Here is a 24,235-nt window from a genome sequence, read left to right on the forward strand (position 1 = left end):
ACTACTGGATACTAAAGGCCAACTGTGTTTTCCTGGTGTGGGCCCAGAGGCAGAGATAGGAAGTTAAACAGATCAGATTCACTTGTTCAAGGATCCAATCAACAATTGTAGGTCAGACTCAGAAGGTCAGGAATTAAGTTTTTCATCAGTCTCCTTATCAGTGGCTTACTTGGCCATCACAGGGATGTCTGGCTGGTGTAAAGCAAGAAGCACACTGAGGACTAATCAAATGCCCATACTTGCCTTTTGTTACTGTCTCCTAGGCTTCATCAAAGGAAGATCCCGGCCAAATGACTCTTGAAAACACTGTCCTGGTAATGGGCAGCCATCATACCTTAGGACTGGGGCTACTATGTGTTCCAATAGAGTTCATCTTTGAATGACAACTGCCTCACAGGTTGGTACAGGTTTGATATTTTGCTATTTGACCCTCTTCTTGTCTCCTGTGTTAACTTGAATGGTTACAAATACAAGTGTTGTAGAAATACCAGGGAATGTGTAAATGATTTTTTTAAATGAATAGTATAACTGGCCCAATGTGAGTCAGTACTTGGTAATATTCCTTGGAGGCAAATGTGATTCTGGAGCACAGAAATATGAACCTAGCAAAAGGCATTTTTTTTCCCTGCAAACATCAATTTTACTATATGTTTAAAGAAAACAACAGCTAGTAAATGCTAGTTAGTATAGATTCTGCTGGTAATAAATACACAGATTCCAGATTTAGCCAGCTACAGTAGATTTAATGACTTCCCTGGGCTGTTTCTGTTTCTGTCAGCTTTCAAGAATTCTAAAAGGAGAAATGGAATCTTGAGATAACTGATTATTCACGAAATGTTTTAATTACTTGAGGAAAGATGCAAAGCACATATATTATAGTTCACTTCCCTCCACACTTAAGAAATATGCAAATAGACAGGGGCCATCAAGATAGAATACTTGTAAGGACCTTCTGTTCTTGGCCTTAAAATCTATGTGTATATTGTATAACATGGATTCATGTGTGGCCTTCCTCTCACATTTATAAAGTACCTCAGAATCTGGAGATAAAGTCTTCACAGTGAATTTAAATGAGGTCATTACACTGGCGCCTAATTCTCCTTCTATGGAAAGGAGATTAGGAGACGGACACAAAAGGAAAATTATGTAAAGACATAGGGATGACTGTCTTCTACCTCAAATCAACTCTGCTAACCACTTACTCTCAGACAACTGGCTTTCAAGATGATGAAAATTCTTTTTCTGTTGTTTAAGCCACCTAGTCTATGGTCCTTTGTTATGATGGTCATAGCAAAAACAAAACAAAAAGCTGAAGAAGTAGCTCAGTGGCCAAACACTTGCCTCACATAGGCAAAGTTCTAGATTCTAACCCCACCATAATCATAAAACTAAACGAAACAAACACCCTCCCCAAATGAATAGAAACACATTAAAAACACAAAGAGAAGGACTCTAGTTCTAAAGATGTCAAGAACTTAAAAACTTCCCGTAGTATCAGGGAAGAAATATTCTTAGATGGCAGATAATTCTGTGTTTGCTCAACGTGGTGGTAAGTTGAAATTTAATACTGACTGAATATTCTTGCTAGGCAACTGTGAAGTTCTATATGTTCCTTGTAGCTATTCCATTTGGTGGACATTTTTAAAGATCCTGGCAAATACTAAGGATTAAACAAGGTTCAGGAAATGCATGAACAATTACTATAAGAGTTTGTCCTCAGGGGCTGGGAAGGTGGCTGAATGGTAGAGTGCTTGCCTTGCATGCATGAGGCCCTGGGTTCCATTCCTCAGCACCACATAAGCAGAAAAAGCTGCTTATGGTGCTGTGGTTCAAGTGGTAGAACACTAGCCTTGAGCTGAAGAGCTGAGGGACAGCACCCAGGCCCAGAGTTCAGGCCTCACGACAGACAAAAAAAAAAAAAAGAGTTTGTCCTCAAGAGAACTACCGATGATGCCCATTACTTCAGTGAGAAAGGTTTCCTGTAGATAGTGTATTAATGTAGCACCTAAACTATTAGATCTCTATTCCTGTCATCACTGGACACATTCAGTACTTTTTTTTAAACTTATTTCTTTTGTTTCAAAGTCTTCTTTCTAGTTGGTTTTTTGCAGTTGTCTTTTCCCTGAATGACCAGATGTAGAGTGTCAACACAAGATTTAAACTAGTTCCGTTCAGTTCCCAGGAAGTAATTAAACAAAACATGTGGTAGCAAATCAGACTTTGTGTTACCTCTGACCTGCAGTGTTATCATCTATCTGACTCAATTCCAGAAGAGAGGAACCACCTCCCATGACCTCTCCCCTGTATTTCAGTCCATAAATAGGTGCTGGGACCCTGCCAACTTGGGTCACTGTGGCTCTTCAAGGACTGTCAGTTCCTTACAAACATTACACAGCTGTAAAATAATCATGCCACACAAGGTGACTCATAACATCTTCCCCATTTTAAAAGAGAATGTTAGAAGTGTCACCTCCTGGCTATCACTCTAATGTAATTATAAAGCTCTTCTTCTCAGCTGACTGCCCAGAAAAGTTCTGAGAGAAGCCAAATGGGAAATCTGGCCTACCAAAGGCACATAGTTAAAGTAGATATGTTAAATCTAGGGTAATAAAATATAAATGATGTTTGATATTAGTTAAGAGTCACATGAGTGTGTATGGTGTGTGTGTGTATATAAGAGAGATGAAGTTAGAGACTGTTATTATAAGAAATTTGTTCACATGATTATGAGCCTTTGAGAATCCAAAATCCAAAGAGCAGGCACCGATTGGAAACCCCATGTTTCTATGTTACAATCTCGAAGCAGAATGTCTCCTTTTATGAGAAACCTCAGTCTCTGATCCTAAGACCCTCAGTGGATTATATAAGGTCCACTTACATAACAGAGAACAATCTGGTTCACTTAAATATACTGATTGTAAATGCCATCCACATCTAAAAATACCACCATAGTAACATCTAAACTAGTGTTTGAGTAAACAATATGAAGTTATAACTTAGCCAAGTTGACACATGAAACTAACCATCACTTGGTAATAACTTAAATGATTCAGTGCAAGGGATGTAGTTCAGTAGTAGGGTACTTACGTAATATGACCAAGGTCTTGGGTTTGGATTCCAACAATGCAAATGATGATGATGATGATGATGATGATGATGATGATGATGATGATGATGATGATGATGATGATGATGATGATGATTATATAACAGTATTAATAATAATTAACAAAATGAAAGCAATCTAAAATTTTAGACTTGTACTAGAGAATAAGAATTACAGGCTCATGCCTGTAATCCTAGCTACTCAGGAGGCTGAGATCTGAGGATCAGGGTTCAAAGCCAGCTCAGGCAGGAAAGTCCATGAGACTCTTATCTCCAATTAACCACTAGAAAACCAGAAGTGACACTGTGGTTCAAGTGGTAGGGTGCTCACCATGAGCTGAAGAGTAGAGGGACAGCACCCAGGCCCAGAGTTCAAGCCCCATGACTGACCAAAAAATAAAAGAATTCCAAGGAAGGTAACTTATCACCTCAAATCATCCTCTAAGTCTCATAGTCATCTCTCTTTAAATGTTTTCAATCCTGGATCTTGGGAATCACTGCATCACAAAGCTATGGTAATGTCCATAGTTGACAAATTCTTGCTTGGATTCTTTATTTCGTCTCAATCACTTTCCTCTCTATCTTTCATGCTTAAGTGCAGTTCTACCCTCTGGAATAACACTAAAGCAGGAGAAGCAATAATTCACATTACATAATGCCCTAAAGTATTTTCTCTGGGATGTTTATTTTGTATGATTCTTATTGTAGAGTAGAGAGAGGGTCGAGGAGGATTTCTATAGTTAGGGAAGTTTCAGAAACATGGCTTAAACTTCTTTTGGAAAATTTAGCATCACTTGTTAAGTTTTAAAGTCCAGAGCCAGACAGGTGCCAGTGATTTAGGCCTTAATCCTAGCTATTCAGGAGCTGAGATCTGAGAATTGTGGTTCAAAGCCAGCCTAGGCAGGAAAGTCTGTGAGATTCTTATCTCCAATTAACCACCTGAAAACCCAAAGTGGAGCTGTTGCTTGAAGTGGTAGAGTGCTAGGGACAGTGCCCAGGCCCTGAGTTCAAGCCCTACAACCACCACCCAACAGCAAAAATCCTGGGCCAAATCAACCAGCTGAACTTCAACTTAGCATTCCCCAGACACACATGGACATGGGAACTGTTCCCCTGGTTATTCTTTATAAAATGATCCTATACACTAGAAAAACAATTTTTTTTGTTGTTGGTCGTGGGGCTTGAACTCTGGGCCTGGGTGTTGTCCCTCAGCTCTTCAGCTCAAGGTGAGCACTCTACCACTTGAGCCACAGCGCCACCTCCGGCTTTCTGAGTGGTTTATTGGAGATAAGAGTCTCAAGGCCTTTCCTGCCTGGCTGGGTTTGAACTGTGATCCTCAGATCTCAACCTCCTGAGTAGCTAGGATTACAGGTGTGAGCCACCAGCACCCAGCTACCATAGAAATTTTAAAAATGTCTGCAAAACTCCCTGACATTATAGGTGCCCAGTTTTCACTTTCGATGCTTTGTCCCTCTGGTCATTGCGTACCATGGTTGTTGTAACTGTTTGTTCTGCTGTTGAACATTCCATTCCAGCCCCTAATGGTTTAAGTAGTAGCTATTTGTCATTTTCCCAAGTCAACACTTCGTGAGGCAATTCTGCAGCTCTGGGCTCTTCTCTGGGCTTACTCCTACCTCTGTAGTCAGCCTGTGAGCAGGCTAGGGCTCACTGGCCCAGCCTGGCCTTGAATGGGATGACTCATCTCTATTTCATGTGTCTGTCATGTCCTGCTAGTATGCTAGCCTGAGAGATTATTATTGTAGTGGCATGGGTTAAAGACAGGGAATGGAATCATCCGGGCAAGCACTTTTCCACATTTCTGCTTGCATCCTGGTTGTTACCATTCTGATGACTTGAGTCAAAGGGGGTCTAAGGTTTCACGGGGGAGGGGACCAAAAAGTCACAGAACCAAGATTGATGATATAAGGTTCCATTATTTGAGGCCACTGGTGATATTCATCTAGCACAATTTTGATAAAGGCAAATCAGGGAAATAGTGCCAGAATGGTTGCTTCAAACAACCACAACAGTAACAAAAGAAACCACTTTTATTTTCTTACTGTTAAGAGTCTAGAAGACTAAAAGTAGGGAGGGAGGGTTGGGTTCTGATGAGACATCTCTTCCTACTTTGCAAATAGCTGCTTTCTCTTCTCTCATGTTTCCACAAGCTCTTTTTTTTTTTTTTTTTTTGATATTCACAGGGAAAGAGGAAGGAAGATAGGAGAGAGAAAGAGAGAGAGAGTTTATCCCCTTTTTTGTAGCAATTAGTTGATCTACCCTAATGTCTTCATTTAATCTCAATCATCATTGATGGCTGTATCTCTGAGTTCATTCCCAGGGGGTAAGGGCTTCCACTTATGAATTTTGGAGGGGACACTCTTTAGCTCTTATTGGGAACCATTGTACTGGACTATTGCTAAACATAATGAAATGCCCTTCGCACTTCTGGCTGCTAGTATGGTATGACAAGGCTCCAGGAACTTCCCTTGCTCATTCCTTCAGCATGGCAGCTCTGTAACTACTCTAGGTGGTTCAAACAGACCCTTGGCTTTCTTACCTCATGTGTTCTGAATATGTGAATTAAATGCTTATGTTGAAATGATGACCTTAAAGATGAAAAGATTTTTGCAGCCCGTTATTTGGGGATATCAACTTAAAGAATCAAACAATCTGTGCTCACTTTGATTTTTATGTTATGATTAAAGGCAAAAAGCAAGCCAGTTTTCTCATGTCATCAAGAAATGCATTTCTACAGAGGCATGTATTTCTTATCTCCTTTACCAATAAGTGCATAGCTGATTAAGATTTGAATTACAATGCTTTTTTTGGTCTTAGTACAGCTATGAATTAAAACCTGTACTCTCCTAACTTGCTGTGACCTCTAGAACAGGCCAGGTGAATTGAGGCCCACAAGCCAAATCCTTCTTACTTCCTGTTTTTGTTGATAAAGTTTTATTGGAACACAGCCCTGGGTATTTGCATATGTAATGTCTATAACTGCTTTGGGGCTACAAACAGTGGTATTGAATAGAAACCATAAACTCTCCAAAGTCCCAAATATTTAGGAAACATTTGCTGACACCTAATCCATTGAAATCGATGAGTTTAAATCCTAGCTCTGCGGTGTCCAGCTGGGTGATCTTAGGCAAGTTATCTGTTTTCTCCGTGCCTCTGTTTCCTTGTTTGTCAAATGATGGTGATGGTATCTCTTTCAGGGGGATATTCAAAACAACGCGTGAATATGTAAAGGTCTGACTCTAGGACCAGGACTACACACTCAAATGTATTTGTTGCTAATTCACTGGACAGCCTACAACAAGCTAAATCTATAATGAAGATTTAAAAAATAAGAGGAATTTATAAGGAAGAAGGAAAACTAAGGCTAGTTTAAAAACATTAAAAAAAAAAAAAAAACAACCTTGCCAATACAAATTAACTGTGGTGAGGGCTTTCTCCTCAGTTTCTTTTCTAGGATTTGCAGCAATTGTATTGCTATGAGGAGCATGCTCAATGGGAGATACTAAACACTGGCCAGTGTCCCTTGGCAATAACCCATTTTAGAAAAATGTAGAAGAAACTCATGGTAAACTCTGGCAACGTGTTTGACTTAATTTATAAACAACACTGGCAGATAATAATCCGCATAGGATTTACCAGTGTACATTCTGTTCCTAAAAACAGAAGCCAGAGGAATTAAGTTTTATTTTTACGTCCAGTCATAGCCTACCAGGTTTTCACTTTGCAGTGATCTACCCTTACCCCTTGTCTGACTGAGTTCCAAAGGGCTGTCTGGTTCATGGAATCCAAACACAGCTAACTCATGGATTCAATTCCAAGTTTTATGGTCAACGTGATTCTTTCCTGAAGTCACTGACTGTACCTTTTTGCCCTGGTCAGCTGTGGTAAATAGGCCCCAAGGGAGGATTAAGTAGTATTACACTCGGTTGGGAAATCATAAATAGTACAACCCAGTGGAAAATTTATCTGGGTGATGAGTGGTACATCAGTAGCATCATGTTCTAGGGGAAGTTTCTAATCCAAAAGAGAAGGGCAGTGCAGGTTACTCCTTGGTCTTCCTAGAGTTTATGTGAGGTCACTGGCAGTACCTCCTAAAGCAGTTAAGTCGTACAGTTATATAGCTAACCCTGAGAATAGTAGTCATAAAGCATAAACTAGGTGTTGAATGAGGAGTAGCAAGTGTGAATAGAGAAGTCCTTGTCTCCTCTGGTGGCCGTTAGAAGCCTCTTCACAGAATTTCAAAATGAAATACAAATAACCTTTGACCTGCGAGCATGATGGGAAAGAATCACCAAGGATGGTCACCCAGGGACAGGGAAAGATTCCTTTGCCACAGTAAATCTGAACTATATTTTCTTGTTTAGATATATAGTACTATTAGGGTTTTTTGGAGCAGAGGGGTTTTATGTTCTTAGGAAAACTGAGTAGATATGACTTTGATTTCCCCTTTATCGCTATGTTTATTCATGTATAGTATCCTCCATTATTCTGTCAGTCTAAGCTGATATTTTTTTGTTTTTTGAAACTGATAAACGTCCTTTGACACATTATTGTTACTCAGAGTCGTCCATATTTTACCTTAGGATTCATTCTTGACACGTGCATTCTATGAGTTTGGATAATTAAATATGATATCATGATATATAACCATCATTATAGTATCTAATGACAAATATTCCTTCTTTTCCTTTATCCCATGAAACCACTGATATTTTTGCCATCTCTATCATTTTACTTTTTCCAGAAGGTCATAAAGCTGGAATCAGATGGATGTTCAGACTGACTTCTTTCATTTAGTAATATTCATTTGAATATCCTCTCTGTCATTTCATAGATGGATAGATCATTTCTTTTCAGTGCTGAATAATACTCTATTTTCTGGGTATATGGCAGTTGATTTATGTATTTACCTACTAAACGATATTGCAATTGCCTTGAAACAGTGGTAATTGTGAAGAAAGTGGCTATCAATGTGGACGTGCATATTTCTATGTGGACAAATAAGTTTACAATTGCTTTGGGTAACTTGCAAGACACATAACTGCTGGATTTATAATGTTATTATGTTTAATTCTGTAAGAAATGGCTAAACTGTCTTCTGAAGGAGTTCTACTATTGTGCATTCCCACCATCAATGAATGAGAGTTCCTGTTGCTTCATATCCTTGATAGACCATTGGCTATTTTTAATGTTCTAATAGGTGTGTACTATTACTACATTTCAATTTATATTCATTTAATAATACATGGTTTGAAGAATTTTTAAATTAATTTCCATTTCCTGGAGTTCATTTCAATAAATATTATTTTATAAGACCAGAAGCATGTAGGAATTATGCCTCTGTGTTCCTACCTTATGAGTGTTTTCCTTTGGTCTCACTTTGTGTGAATGCCTAGAATCTTCAAGAATTTTTTTTCCCTATGCTTATTCACCATATGTTTATCTTCTCTGGTGAGGCGTTAAGGTATTTAAATAATTTAAAAATTAAGTAGTTGCTAGTGCTGGTAACTCATGCTGTAATCCTAGCTACTCAGGAAGCCAAGATCTAGGATCATGGTTTGAAGCCTAGGCAGGAAAGTCCCTGAGACTCTTATCTCCAATTAATACTAGAAAACCAGAAGTGGTGCTATAGCTCAAAGTGGTAGAATGCTAGCCTTGAGCAAAAAAGCTCAGGGACAGCACCCAGGCCCTGAGTTTGAGTCCCATACCACCCCTCTGCCCCCCGCAAATTAAGTTGTTTTTCATTGTTGAATTTTAAGATTTCTTTGTGTATTTTAGATAGTAGTTTTTTTTTTAATCACATATGCCTTTATTAAGCATTTTTCTTTTGGATTATAGCTTACAATTTTACATTTTTGACACTATCTCACAGAGCAGAAATGCTTAGTTGTAATGAAGTTTGGCTTATTAATTTTTTGGGGGGAGGGTTCGGTCATGGGCCTGAACTCTGGGCCTGGGCACTGTCCCTCAGCTCTTCAGCTCAAGGCTAGCGCTCTACCACTTGAGCCATAGCACCACTCCCGGCTTTTTTTTTCTGCTTATATGGTGCTGAGGAATCGAACCCAGGGCTTCATGCATGCAAGGCAAGCGCTCTACCACTGAGCCACCTTCCCAGCCCTTATTTTTTTTTTTATTGTGAAAATACAGTACAGAGGAGTTACAGGAGCAAGATAATGAGTACATTTCTTATCATTGTTTAATAGATTATACCTTTGGCATTTTAACTAAGAAGTTATTTCTAAACCTAAGGTTACACAGACTTTCTCCCATGTTATCCTGGAGGTGTTTCCTAGTTCTCCATCTTATTTAGTTTCCTGATTTGTTTGATTATTTTGGTGGTACTGGCAATCAAATAATAGTCTCACATATATTAGGCAAGTACCTTATCACTGAGCCACTTCTTTAGACCTTGAGTTCATTTTTATAAGAGAATAATTCTATGTGTAGACACAATTTTTTCTTTTACTTTTTGCCTTTAAATTTCCACTTGCTCAGGCACAATTTATTGAAAAGTCTATCTTTCTTCCACTGTGTTCACTCGGCTTCTTTCTCCAAGATACTTGTCTTTATGGACATGAATCTATTTTCAGATGCCTTTACTGCCTCTTTGATCTCTTTCTCTATTCTTTGCTAACATTACATTATCTTAAATCTTAGTAGGTTTTAACGTTAATGGTGTCAGGCCTTCAACTTTCTTCTACTGCTTTTAATATTGTTATAAATATTAACTATACCTGTCTGAGATCAATATTAATGTTTAATATTGGTTATCCTTCTGTGTGTGTGCAGATAGTAGGGCTTGAAATCAAGGCCTTATGCTTTAACACAGCTTTCTTGCTCATGACTGGCCTTCTACTACTTGAACCATATCTCCATTCCATTTTTTTAATTTTTGGTGATTAATTCGAGACTCAAACTTTTCTTCCTAGGCCAGCCTTGAATGACATTCCTCAGGTCTCTCTGTTCTAGAACAGGTAGGATTATGTATGTGAACCAACAACACCTGGCTTCTTGTATCAATTATTCTTGGTCTTTCATTTCTTCATATAAACTTCAGAATCATTGGGTTTGTACTCACAAAATATCTCACTGGTTTGATTGAAATTATGTTGATGTCATAGATGAATTTAGGAAGCATTTATAATTTGAAAGTATTGGATCTAACTATCCATGGAATGTCTTTCCAATGAATGAATTCTCTCTGATAATCATTGTGAGAAGATCTCTGGGAAGTACACGTAGCTAAAGTACGAGGTACTTTAGAAAAATCCTCCTGGAGTTTTGTACAATTAAGCTACCTCCTCCCATACTCATTTTCATAAAGGTTTCTGCTGGTAGAGTTCTGCTCGGTTAAGATTGATTCTCAGTAGCCACATCCCAGTTCCCTTCATTGGAGGGGAAATAAGTATGCTGTGTGTGGTCACATTTCCTTGATAAATTTAAGAAGAGTTCTTGATTTGTCAGATGGTTCAGTGTTTTATTTGCTAATAAAATGAAATGTCTGCTTCCAAGTTCCTTACATAATCAGCCAGAGCACAAGTGTCAGTAGATTTTTAAAGAATTCCTATGGGTGGTTCTTGCACAAAATCCTCTAGAGTTATAACCATTTTTGGTTCCATCTTTGGATGCTCTGTTGGCAGCCCCTCTTTATTCTGTGAGAATTCTGTCAGTCCTCCCTTGCTAAGTTCTTGCAGTGTCTTTTACCTTTTGCTAGTTTTGTCCACATCTAGAGATCCTTTTTTTTTTGTTTGTCCCTCTTTTTTCTTTCTTCTTTTTTTTATTATTAATAAGTTTTTTTATTGTGAAAATACCATACATAGGGGTTAAAATTACATGAGCAATGAGTACATGTCTTATCTCAAACATTGTTGCCTCCTCCTTTGTTTCCCCTTACATGTCCCTCTTTTTTCTATGAATTTTTTAAAATCATTAAAAAGCTTCTGTTCATGAAGTTCAAGTGAAGATGAGCTGGTTTTCCATTCCTGTCTTTTTTTTGCCTGATGACAAATGACTAGATAGTGTGTCTTTTGAAAGGAAAAGGAGATGTAAAAGAACTTGTGTTTGTAGTTCTTGCTTACCTTGTCAGTATTATGATGATAACAACATATATTTTCATATGAAAGAACTATTTATCTATTGTTGGAAGTTTAGCAGAAGCAAGAAACATAATAAAGGGAAATGTAATTACCATAGTCCTGCTACCAAGAATTATCTATCATTAATATTTCATTATATTTCTTTCTAGGTTCTTAATTCTCTTATTAACACAAGTGCACACATACAAGTTGTCTGTTGAAAGTTCTATAATATTAAACTGTCTTCATCTAGAGAGCACTTAATAGATATTGTGCTAAGCATTTAATGTGCACAAATTAATTTGATCATTACTAAAATACTATATGTCATGATCTATAATTTCTCATGGTAAAAATAATGAAATAGGACCTAGAGAATAAAGTTACTTCACCAACATTAGTAGGAATAAAAACCTAAGGATAAGAATCTGCAGTGTTTACTATACACTAATTTGGCTAGTAAATTGTTCTATTAATGTTGAATTTTACCATTCAAATTGAGTTTATTAGTGAGCAGAGTGCTTTTAAAAATCTAATAAGTCACTAGATTCTGCTCAAATAATTAAATGTACACTAATTATTATTTAAGATGAGGAAACCTAAATTTCTTTACAAAGAGACTTTCTGCCTCACCCAAAATGAGACAGAGACCTATGACTTAGGCAACAGATAGAATTCTGTATCTTTGGTTCTCATTTTTTTAAATGTTCCAAAGGAATCAATAAACTTGTCACATAAGAAAGGGAGGTATCTAATTATGGACAAAGGATTCACATTGAACTTCCCTTTTCATCAACCATTAAAGAGATCCTTGCACAAAAAAGGGTGTTAGCTCCATTGCTATGTTTCTTCCTTCAACTTTCCCCAAGTTTTCTGAATGGTATAAAATGAACAGAAATTAAAATTTTCAGCTGACTTGGCACCATCTGACCAATTCCACTTTTCCTTATAATATAAAGATGATTAAATGAATAAAGTGTTTTATTATTAGTCTAAATGTTACATTTAATCAGCATACCCTGTGTATATTTCTTCTTAGGTCAATGACTATATCTCTTAAAATAATATTCTACCAGTGCATTATCACAAACTCTATGGTCTACCCAACTAAAAAAATTAGTTTGCATGTGAAAATGTTCATCTTTGATCATTATAGATGTGTGGTATTATTGGCTGCTTTTCCATGTATTGTTTTAGTATCATATTTTTTAAAACCGCTCATAATTCTTGATGGTTGAGATGTGTTGACATTGGTTGTGAACATGTAAATTCTGGTTTGTTGGTGAGCTTCAGGTAACACTGCTGCAGAATTTCTTCAAATCAAGGTGATTTGTTTCATGGGTTGCTGTAAAATGTCAACACTGTGGGCAGAAATAAATAAGCATCTGAATAGTCACCATTTTGAACAATAAGATAGCCAGCCTTTCTCTCAAATTCCATCTGACATCTGTCTCCTGAATCCTCATGTCATTCATTTTCTTTACTCTTCTTCACACATTCAACACTTTCTTCATTGAATTCATTCACTAAAACCTATTATATAATAAGAGTTAAAGAGAAAAATCACGTGCAGGTCTACTATGGAACTTCCCACTTAGCTATCATACTACTTAGAAATCAACAAACACTCATTCTTAATCCTGCTTCCCCCAACCAGAAATGAGTGATTCAGTACTCGGATTTGGGCTCAGGTTCACAATGAACATAATAAACTTAATTATGTACATTGCTTTATGAATGAAATAGTTACCTTTGGATCAGAAGCCCAAGTGCTTCTTTTTGAGATAAATATAACATCTATACATCTAGATTTACAACTTGATAGCTATAGTCCTTACAATGAACATTTCCTTATGTGTAAAGTGGGCTTGGATGCATAGCAGTTCTGGGGTTGTTGGAAGGACTGAATAAGCCAAAAACATATAAAAGGTGTGGTAGGCTTAATATCAGTTAATTATCATGACACATTTAAGAATGCAAAAGATAATAGTTTCTCATTGTAAGTAGAGGTAAATCAATGGTTCTCAACCAAGAGTGATTTCTTACTCTGCCACTCCCTAGAGGATATCTGGAAACATTTTTGTCATTGTATCAGTGATGATAGATTGTTGCTACTAGAATCTTGTAGGTAGAGACAGAGCTAAGTTTTCTATGTCTCTGTATGAAGAATTATCCTTCTCAAAATATCAATAAGACCCAAACTACTTTTTTTAAAAGCACATGTTGCACTGTCATAGCTAAAGGGAAATTTGCCCTCTGAATCATGCAAAGTTACAGTAGCCTTCCTAATCATCGATGTAGTCTGAAAAAGGGATTAAGAGTGTTCAGTTCACTTGACTTTGTGGTGATTAAATGAAAGACTATTCAATTTTTATAAAAGGATACACATAGCCCTGGATCAGTGGCCCATAGCTGTAATCCTAGCTACTCAGGGGGCTGAGATTGGAGGACTGCAGTTTAAAATCAGCTCAGACAAGAAAATCCAGGAGATGCTGATCTCCAATTAACCACCAAAAAGCTGGAAATGGAGCTATAGCTCAAAGTGGTAGAGCACTAATCCTGAGCATAAGCTCAGGGATAGTGCCAGGCCCTGAGTTCAAGCCCCAGGAATGAGGAGAGGAGTGTCAGGAAACACACCATGTGATTACAGATTCTAAATCTGTTTTCTTCATTCTGTTTATTTATTTTTTCCATCAAGTCCCTACTAGTGAAGTTTTAGACACTCTACCTAATTGTTTCTGTCCCCCTATGAAAATTTTATGGAGTAACTATGTTGTCTGTTTATGTTGTTGGCTAAGGTGGTAATGATTTGAAGGGTGACAAATCACTTTGATAGATAAAATTTTGGCCCTCCAAGGATCATTTTTTTGTCCCTTTGGAGACATATGGCCAACATTGAGAATGCATATTCTACATAAGAGTGGACTGAGCATAAATATTTCTTAAATTACTTCTTAAGTTAAATATAGCTTTATATCCCCTATTTTACAGTTGAAACCATATTGATACAGCAATAAGAGGTGCTATATAAGAATACTGCTGTTGATATAAAGTGCTTGTACAAATGAAGGCAGATTTGCTGAAATTTGAAAACGCAAAAATAAAATATTACTGTGGCCAGTGAGGGTGGAAGTCTTCTCGAGAGGCAGCAAATCTGAATGTGGAATTACCATCAGGAGAAGACGAAAGAAAAGGTTTGTGTAAGGCATTAAGGCAGGAAAGTTACTGCTGAATAAGAAGCTAAAGGTGGTAATAAATAGGAACTTTTTTTTTAATGGGTCAAGTGACTACAATAATCTTGGGAACTTCTGTGTTTGAAAATAAAAGCCTACATACAAGAAAATGTACAAAATTATAAAGCGTGTCACCATACAACTCAGTGCCCATTGGAAACACAGAGCCTGTGGGTTAACTACTGGTGATCAAAGCACAAGTCTGGAATCTTTTCAAATTCATGTGTCCATTCTCTTTGTTCAACGCCCTCCCCCCCCCACACTTTATAATTATTATGAATCCTCAGCAGAAGGCTTCTATCTGAAATCTCCACCTTATCCTTTGGTGACACATCTTGTCAGCTCAGCATCCCAATCTCCTACCCGCTCTGGTGGCTTCTACTTCCTTGATTTCATTTCATGATTTGCACATCGATTTGATCTACCTCCCCAGTGCACCATTGGCTATCTTTATACCTCTAATCCCTGTTAAATTCTTACTTCCCCACACAGACAATAAAGGGGTAGGACACTTTATGGGTAAGGCTCAGAAGAGGTACCCACCAGCCCCTGTGGTCACAGTACAAGTAAGGCCAGGATCTAGGTCTTCAGACTCAAATTTTGATGTACTACCTATTCCTGAGGTCTGGGACTGTGTAAAACCGTCACCAATACATTATAGATCCTCAAGGGATCATCTTCTTTCTTTTCCTTCTTTCTTCTTCTTGTTCCTCTTCTTCCTCCTGCTCCTCCTGCTCCTCCTGCTCCTCCTCCCCCTCCTCCTCCTCCTCCCCCTCCACCTTCTCCCCTTCTTCCTCCTCTTCCTCCTCATTCTTTCCCCCATCCTCCTTTTCCTCCCCTTCTTCCTCCTCTTTCTCTTCCTCCATTTCTTCTTCCTCCTCTTTCTCCTCCTCCTTCTTCTTTTCCTTTCTTTCCTTTGTAGATGGATGGATCATGTCAAATAGATTTAAAACTTATCTACATTATAAAATTTATATTTTGTTTCCTGATTGTTAATATCTGAGACAGCTGGGATTACACTTTTTAATGTTTGACATTCTTTCTGAAAATGTTTTCTTATAGCTCTAAATGAGAGTTAATGTTGACTCCATACTGTTAATGTAACACATGTTGTTCCTATCTAGGACTATGAGATTTTAAGCATATGCTCTATGTGCAAAGGATTATCTATAAATAGAGATTTAGGCATCATGCTGATTGTTATACTTCCTAAAGGTAGAATGCTTTGCACCTTTTTTTTGATATTCATGAACCTTCCTGGCTCAGGAGCATGGTGGGCTCTTAACACATGCACATTGAAGCAAAGGAACCATTATTTCTATCCTTCTTCATGTGTTTCCTGCCAAGTACACAGCAATTTGCCTTTCTCTGGAAAGTAAGAATTGTGCTGGCTTGCTGTTCCTTGAACTCCTGTACCCTCTCACTCTGAGTTACAGATAATTGACCATGGTTGAACACCTGGCTGTCTCTGCACTGACTTTCTATTTTTAAGACCAAGCGACTAAGGACTCCTCTCTATGTGATCATATAAACACAAGAGCTGTTAGTTACAGAGCCATCTTGTGAATTCAAGAGTGGAAAAAGGCAGTCTTTCAAGACAAAAAGTTGAAGCCACTACATAGAGAAGAGATGAGAGAATATGGAGAGAGAATTTCAAGGGATTTCAACCCACTCCCCAGTCTTGGTTGGATTTCTGTAGTTGATTCCACCAAATACCCTCGTATTCTTTTTTTAAATTTTATTTTATTGTAAAGATGCTGTACAGAGGGGTTACAGTTACCTGAGTAAGGTAATGAGTACATTTCTTGTCGAGCACTGATATGCTCATATTCTTACAATCAATTCCCTTTAGGGTAGAAAGTCACTGAAGTTAGTTTTTCCACCAGTATATAAAATGTTCAGATTTCTCATTTTGTTGAAGGAAATTTTACAAGGCCAAAAAAATTATATAAGGAGAAATAACCAGTGGTTCTTTAAAAATTATAAGCAGAACTGGGTGCTGGTGACTCATGCTTGTAATTCTAGCTACCTCAGAAGGCTGAGATCTGAAGATCTCAGTTCAAAGCTAGCTCAAGCAGGAATACCTATGAAACTCTTATCTTCAATTAATCACTAAAAATACCAGAAGTGAAGCTATGGATCAAGTGGTAGAGTGCTAGCCTTGAGCAAAAAAAAAAAAAAAACCTCAGAGACAGTGCTCAGTTCATGAATTCAAGTGCCAGGACTGGCTCAAAAAAATATAAAGAGTTGTCCCCCCCACACACACACAGTTTGTGACCTATGCATAGGTCCTTAGTTTGACCCTTAGTGTCAGTAAAAAAAAAAAAATATATATATATATATATATATATAAATGAATAATTTGGGAATCTTGCAGTATTAAGAATGGATTTGTAGGATTGCAGAATAATGCTGAGGGCCTCTGTACATGGTTGGTTTTGAATCTATACAAGTTTATTTGTCCTTGAAGATGAAATGGGAGCACAAAGAGGGAAAAGAAAGTATTTAAAGTTCATTTTTCCGACATAGCTTCTTGTACATCTCATTGTTGCAATGGGTCAATCTGTACCCCTATTTAAACAATTTGTTTTTTCCCTTCCACTCCCCAAATTGTACCAACAGCAGGGTTTATACTATGGGGGAGGGACATACAAAGCAACAAAAAAATCACGTGGTACCTTATAAATACGTTAGAAACAATAGCAAGAAGCTTATGTGTAACCCCTCTGTACAGTATTTTCACAATAAAAAACTATTTTAAAAAAAAGATAGGAAAATGCCAAAACCCTTTGACACACATCAACATACATTAAAAATTGAAACTAACTCGAATGCCATGTTCTTCTGATGAGAGAGGTCTATTTATATATAACGGCATCACTTAGGCCAAGTCCTTCAAATAAATTCTGCTTCAAAACTGACAAAGAAAAAAGAAAAAGAAAGAAAGAAAGTATTTAAAAGCCATTGACAACAGCCAACAATAAAGCAAGCCCCAAATCGTTAAAATAGGATAGACAGAAAAAGTTAAGTCATCGTTTGGTGTGTCCTGAGGCTCACATTTGCTGTAGAACCCTTTGCCACACCCTGTATAGTTTTCCCTCTCGTGGTCTTTTGAGTCTGGCTCCATTACACTAATAGCTCTGGAGCCATTATTCCTCATTATTCCTCATGTAACATTGGCTTTCTGTAAGTAGACTACTCTTACCTACTCTTGCCACCAGTGATTTTCTTCACTGTGTCTAGCATGACCCTCTGAAATTCCTAGCTGGTTCTATCATCCCTCCTAAATAAAACTTTCAGTAGCCTACTTTGTTTTTGACAGAATGGTCTGTAAATTAAAAAAAAAAGTCTAAAACCCAGAAAATAGCAAATCATGCAAATCATTTCATTACCATGAGTTTTTCACACAAAATCAACTAGTAACTTAGTACTTTGAAAAACTTTGTTGAATATTTCAGTGAAGAAAATTGCCTGAATTAAAATCCAGTTTATTTCCAAAGAGTTTTGCAAATGCCGTCCATGCAGCAAGAACAAACAAGAATTCCAGTAAGAACACATTTTTCAAGAATTCATTTCCATCTCCCCTTTCACTCGGGAGGTGGCCTCTTATTTGCAGCTGTTGGATGTAACTAGTGAACCGAATACTTGAAACCAATTTGCTGGTTTGTGAGGAGGTTATTGATTCTCACAGCATGTACACACTTAGAAAATTTCATTGTTTAAGTCTATATGTGAGTGATTCTTGCCTCATAATACTTTAAGTTCTGGCAGACTGGATAAAGTATATGGACTCTGCTAGCTTTATTTAGACAAACTGAAAAATATTTAACTGGTCTGAGCGTTGCTTTGAGTTAAAAAAAGAACACATGTATTCACTTCTCAGGAAATGTCTAGCTATGTAAAGGATGTTTTCAAAAAATAAACCTGGGCTTTGCTTTGACAAAGAGTGTTGGGAAAGGAATTTTTGTGCATCTTGAACAGCACGAAGGGAGATAATGAAGATGATTGATAAAACACTAAATTAAGTAGATATATTCTGGATCCTGTTTAAAATGATCACTGCTTGACATTTTGGTGATTCATGGTTTTTAGAATTGCAAATGTATTCTTTGACTATTAGCATTATGATTTTATGACCCAAATTTGTAATCCTGAAGTAAAAGGCAGCTTCTACTACTGCAGAAGAAAAGGATAATAGAAAAGGATTCAAGACACATACATTCACTGAAGGATCTTCTGCATTTGTAATTTTACTTTTTACTAAATAATAAAAGTCCCACTAAATAATTAATGTTCAAGTTTTAGTGGGTATAAATAAACAAAACTCAGCACATGTGGGGGTCAATAATTTTCCTGAGTATTGTTTAAGAATATATGTAAGATGAAGCTGGGCACCAGTGGCTCATCCCTGTAACCCTAGCCACTCAGGAGACTGAGATCAGAGGATCATGGTTTGAAGCCAGCTGGTGAAGGAAAGTCCATGAGACTCTTCTCTCCAATTCCCAAGCAAAAAGCCAAAGTGAAGATGTGCCTCATTGTAGAGTGCTAACCTTGAGAAAAAAAGCTAAAGGACAGAACCCAAGTTCAAGTCCTAGTATTGGTGCATGCATGTGCACATGTGCACACAGGCACTCACACACACACACAGAAATATATGTTAGATGATGGCTGAGCATGTAGTTCAGTGTTAGAAGGGAGAGTGCTCCCTAACTATATCCATGTGTCAGGCCCTGGGTTTGATCTCTAGCACCAGCAAACTAGAAAAGAAAGAAAATATGCTAGGTGATGAAAGAATATTTCATTTATTCTCTTTTCAAACTTGGAAATGTGGGTCTCACTCCACTCTAACTGATCACCTCCTCACTCTTTCCATAGAAATATTATTATTAGTCCTGGTAAGGTTCACTCCAGCAGGAAGTCTTCCATTTTGAACCAATTTGAGCAATATGGTTAATGGGAGGAAAGCATTTATTGTTCCCAATGACCGTTCATAAAATGATCATTTTGAGTGAGTTGGCTAATAAATCCACATCTCAAGAGAGGGCTTTAATTTGCAACAAGCAGAGTTTCTTTTTGCTTAATGGGGAGAAATATCCCTTACCCATACCTAGATTGGTTCATGGTAGGAAATAGGCTCTGTGGGCATATATTTACTACACAGAGAGGCATTTTTTTTAAAGGAAATAAAACTCCTTAGGGTCTCATCTTAGAGGTAATCATTGGGGAAGAGAATCAAGGTACTGTTTTACTTAAACATCTGCATCACTTGCTCTTTTTTATGTTTACATTTTTATTACTTTTTAACAAATAAATTATTTGTATTTCAGGTCTCATAGTTAAGAGGGAAAAAAACTATCATATGAACCAGGAGAAAGTTAACTGGAAAACAGATGACTCCAGAATCACTCCAAAGGCATATATAAAAGATGGGTGCACCAGGCAAGGGGCACAAGCCTTGCATAGCCAGGTAGCTAGCAGTATAAGAAATGTCTGATTTTCTATTACAAATATGGGCATGAGAAACCTCCCAAGCACAGAAGTCCAGATTACACATTATGTGTTATCGTTGTCAGAGGCTGTATCAGTCTCTCTAGCTGAATAAATCATGTAAGTTAATTGTCATATCTCCAAAGTGTTCTTGTGTTAGTTATTTGAAGTTTGAGATCCTTTGGTTGAATTTCTTGAGGAAAACTCCAGAGTCAACAGTAACACAAAGCCTGAGGCTTTGAGAGTTCTCCCTCCTTCCCTCCCCCCTCCCCCTTAAATGCCAGTCCTGGGGCTTGAACTCAGGGCCTATATACTGTCCCTGAGCTTTTGTGCTCAAAGCTAGTAATCCACCACTTGAGTCACAGCTTCACTTCTGCCTTTTCTCTCTCTCTCTCTCCCTCCCCCCCGTGTGTGTGTGTGTGTGTGTGTGTGTGTGTGTGTGTGTGTGTGTGTGTGTGTGTGTGTGTTTAATTGGAGGTAAGAGTCTTACAGACTTTCCCATAAGGGCTGGCTTTGAACTGAGATCTTTACCTTTCAATCTCCTGAGTAGCTAAGATTACAGGCATGAGTTACTAGTTCCCAGGTGAGAGTTCTCCTCTTCAATGTCAGGGTCACCTCAGAATTTGACCTTAAGCTCTACAGTCTAGAGCATGTTACCTGAAAATGAAATTCTGAGATATAAGAATAAGAATTATTACTATGCTGAATAGTCATTCCTCTGAAGGAAGATAGGGATTATGCTCCCCTTCCCCCTCCCCAACACACACACACACACACACACACACACACACACACACACACACACACACACACACAGAGGGGAGGAACTCAATTGAGTGGGGGTGAGGGCAACTCAGTCACAGATATTTCTACCATGTTAACCGATACTCTACACCCCTGAAGCTACTGTTGGCTCTGCTTCTCCCCATAGCCCCATGGAGTATCATTGATTATATCAGGAGGAAAGAAGACTCATCAGAGATCAGGGGAAAATGGCTTCTAGCCCTAGCAGAATAAGAGATGTGTGAGGTGAAGGCTGGATTGAAGGGAGAAAAGAGGGCAGCCAGTGGTGGTGAAGAGGAGGGAGGGGGAGTCAGCAGGGTAGAAGGGAGACAGAGCGCTCCGATGCTGGTGGTCCTTCTCTCTCTGAGAAAGACTCTACACCTCACTGCCCAGGTGGGATGTGATAGATCACAGAAAGCCCGTGGGCTTGGGGTTACCACTGCTTCCAAGCAGAGCCCAGGAAAGTTCCTGAGAGAGACACACAGGGGATCCAGCACTGCGTGCAAGTGTTAGAGTCTTCTATGTTCCAAAGTGCCACATGAGAAGAAATGATGAAAGGTGATCTGCCAGGTTTGCTGGGAGCCTTATGGCTGAAAAGCCTGGTCATCTGTCCTCTGGTGCCAACAGGTATGAAAGAGGTTGTCAGGATTGAATGAGTCTGGAGCTCCAGAGTCGAGACCATTTAGAAGGAAAGACATCTTCAGCCAAGTCTGGGGAAGAGATAGCATGACACAAGGGAATGAGATTGGCTTCTTTTCCCTGGCCCTGGTATGATGTAAACTAGGGGCAAAGAAAAGAAGAAGAATGCAGAATGGGCTGACAGATGCTATGATTCTGACACTGAAGGTAAGCCCTGATGGGTAAGTCATTAAGGAATGATACACTTACATTTCTTGTGCAATTGACTCCATAGACTGAGAAGTAAATCCCCAAAGTAAAACCATTCAGCCAATCAATGAATTAAGAAGTCAAAACAAACTAAGCATGTCTGATGAAACCATGTGTCTCCTCCTCTTTGGCATGGAGGAAATTATCCTCTATCCTAGCACGGATCTTGATCACCGTTCTGTAGTCAGATGATGTGCCACCTCCCAACTTCTTGGTAAACCTCATTTATCTACCCTAGGTTAGTAAATACTGGCTGTGTGGCTCCCATTTCCCCTCATTTACTTCTTGAAATGAAATCTGCAAGATTAGATGTTATTTCCATTTTACCAGTAAGACAATTTAGGCTCCATGAAGTTTCATTTGAGGGACTCAGATTTATTGTCATGGATCAACTTTATGAAAATTAGTCTGACTTCTTATGAAGAAAGCCAGGTTCTTTCTTTCTTTCCCAAACAACACTTTCCTTTTGTCAGCACTTATTTTTGTGGTACTAGGATTTGAAGTCAGGGCTTTGTGCTTGTTGGGCAAATACATGCTCTGCTAGTTGAGCTTGTGTTTCACTTTTTCTTGTGTGTTCATTGAACGATCCTTTGCTTAAACGTCTCCCCTTTTGCATGTGGCTCCTCTTCTCTGTTCTTTTTGACATCTTGTCCATTGTCCAAGGAATAATTTAAATTTCACCTACTTCCAGACATTTCCCTAGATTTCCTCATTATTTTTATTTATCTACCTTCCTTCTCCTTCGGCACGCTCACATTCATTAGAGCCCTTTGAATGACGGGTGCTTGGTTAAGTTTTTGTCAGTTGCTGAGTTGTGCACTCCAGAAGTGTTCTGTCTTGTATATCTGGAGCAGCTCCCATGAATTGAGCATCTGGCTTGGCAGGTAATTTGGCACCTGGTATTCTTATATAATAATGCATTAGGACATGTTTGTTAAGATAAATTGAACCTGAAGTTCTAAAACACATAGTATGAGACAGATGGTTAAAACAATATTTTTGGGGTTTTTTTAAAGTTAATTGGAGATAAGAGTCTCAGGGACTTCCTTGCCCCCCTGGCTTCAAACTGCAATCCACAGATCTCAGCCTTCTGAATAGCTAGGATTGTTGGCATTAGCTACTGATGCTGTGCAAAAGAATGCTTCAATGATCAAACATTGTGATCTTTAATTGAGAATGTTTAACCAAATGTCTTTTTCTCCATGCTTCCCCCCGCAAATTCTGTTGTTTTTTTTTTTTTTTTTTTTTTTTTATTGTCGGCCGTGGGGCTTGAACTCTGGGCCTGGGCACTGTCCCTCAGCTCTTCAGCTCAAGGCGAGCGCTCTACCACTTGAGCTACAGCGCCACTTCCGGTTTTCTGGTGGTTTTATTGGAGATAGGAGTCTCAAGGTCTCTCCTGCCCGGGCTGGCTTTGAGCCGCGATCCTCAGATCTCAGCCTCCTGAGTAGCTAGGATTACAGGCGTGAGCCACCAGCACCTGGCTCTGTTTTTTTTTTAAGCATATAAAACACTTTAAAGAACAGTTCAGTGAAAATTCATGGAATGACCATCTACCTTCTATTGTATTTATGTGTATTTATGTGTATTTATGTTGTCATATAAAACACTTTAAAGAACAGTTCAGTGAAAATTCATGGAATGACCATCTACCTTCTATTGTATTTATGTGTATTTATGTTGTCATACCTATCCACTGATGGATTTCTTTTTCTTCTTCTTCTTCTTTTTTGTTTTTGTCAGTCGTTGTGCTTAAGCTCAGGGCTTGGGTGCTGTCCCTGAGCTCTTTCGCTCAAGGATAGTGCTCTACCACTTTGAACTACAGTTGCACTTGTGGTTTTCTGTTGGTAATTGGAGATAAGTGTCTCACAGACTTTCCTGCTCAGGCTGGGTTTGAACCATGGTTCACAGATTAGCTGGGATTACAGAGTTCAGCCACCAGAGTCCAGCAGTTCTTCTTCTGGCCTCTCTGACCTCCAAACAACCAATGTTTGAGAGACTTTTGTGATCTGATCTGAGATTAATTCCTGTTCTACCTCTACTTCCTGTGTGGCTTTGACAATGTTATTTAACCTATGTCTGTTTCCCTCTCTGCAAAAATTGAGATAGACAAGAATGCCTGCTTCCCAGAGTGTGGTGAAAATTAAATGATATAATGTGTATAAAGGGCCTGGCACACACTGTGTTCAGCACATGGTCCTAAGAAGAAAAGCACAGCATAAAGAAGTCACCTATCAGCATTGATTTGTGTTTCTAGTGATCCTGCATTTAATCTCTGTTTTAGGGCCCAAAGGAAAAGAAATTAACAAGAGACAATCAAGCTTGAGACTTTTCCTTGGTTCTACACAAAAGATCCCTGGATTGAGGACATGAGTCAGAGTCTATCTCGTCTTTGTGTGAAAGATGCCATGCAGAATTCCTTGGCCCAGTTAAAAAGCCATAGAGCTAATGGAAGGTCTTTAATCATCTACTTTTACCTGGATAAAACAGGTGATCTAATCTTTGTTAAACATTCAGAAGAACTTGGTTACCAACAGAGAGGATTAGGAGCAAATATCAAAGCTCTCTGCAGCCATAAAAACCAACTTCTAAGACTTTGAAAGAAGGGACTTGCATACCTTCTGACTACAAACCCTGATTGCTGCAACT

At 38.4% G+C, this 24,235-nt stretch overlaps 1 long non-coding RNA gene across 3 annotated transcripts in view; it reads left to right on the top strand.

Moving 5' to 3' along the window:
* The window catches only part of LOC138836967 (uncharacterized), a 102,768-nt gene that overhangs the window by 38,466 nt on the left and 40,067 nt on the right, over positions 1-24,235 (top strand). For 2 of the 3 annotated variants that reach the window (XR_011375130.1, XR_011375131.1), the window contains exon 2: positions 264-397. This is a non-coding gene — a long non-coding RNA (uncharacterized lncRNA). Of the gene's footprint in view, positions 1-263; positions 398-21,328; positions 21,548-24,235 lie in introns of all 3 variants that reach the window. The other variant, XR_011375132.1, reaches the window with a different exon arrangement.

The sequence above is a fragment of the Dipodomys merriami genome, unplaced genomic scaffold (assembly GCF_024711535.1).
Source record: "Dipodomys merriami isolate MVZ:Mamm:240054 unplaced genomic scaffold, mDipMer1.0.p SCAF_26, whole genome shotgun sequence".
Lineage (NCBI taxonomy): Eukaryota > Metazoa > Chordata > Mammalia > Rodentia > Heteromyidae > Dipodomys > Dipodomys merriami.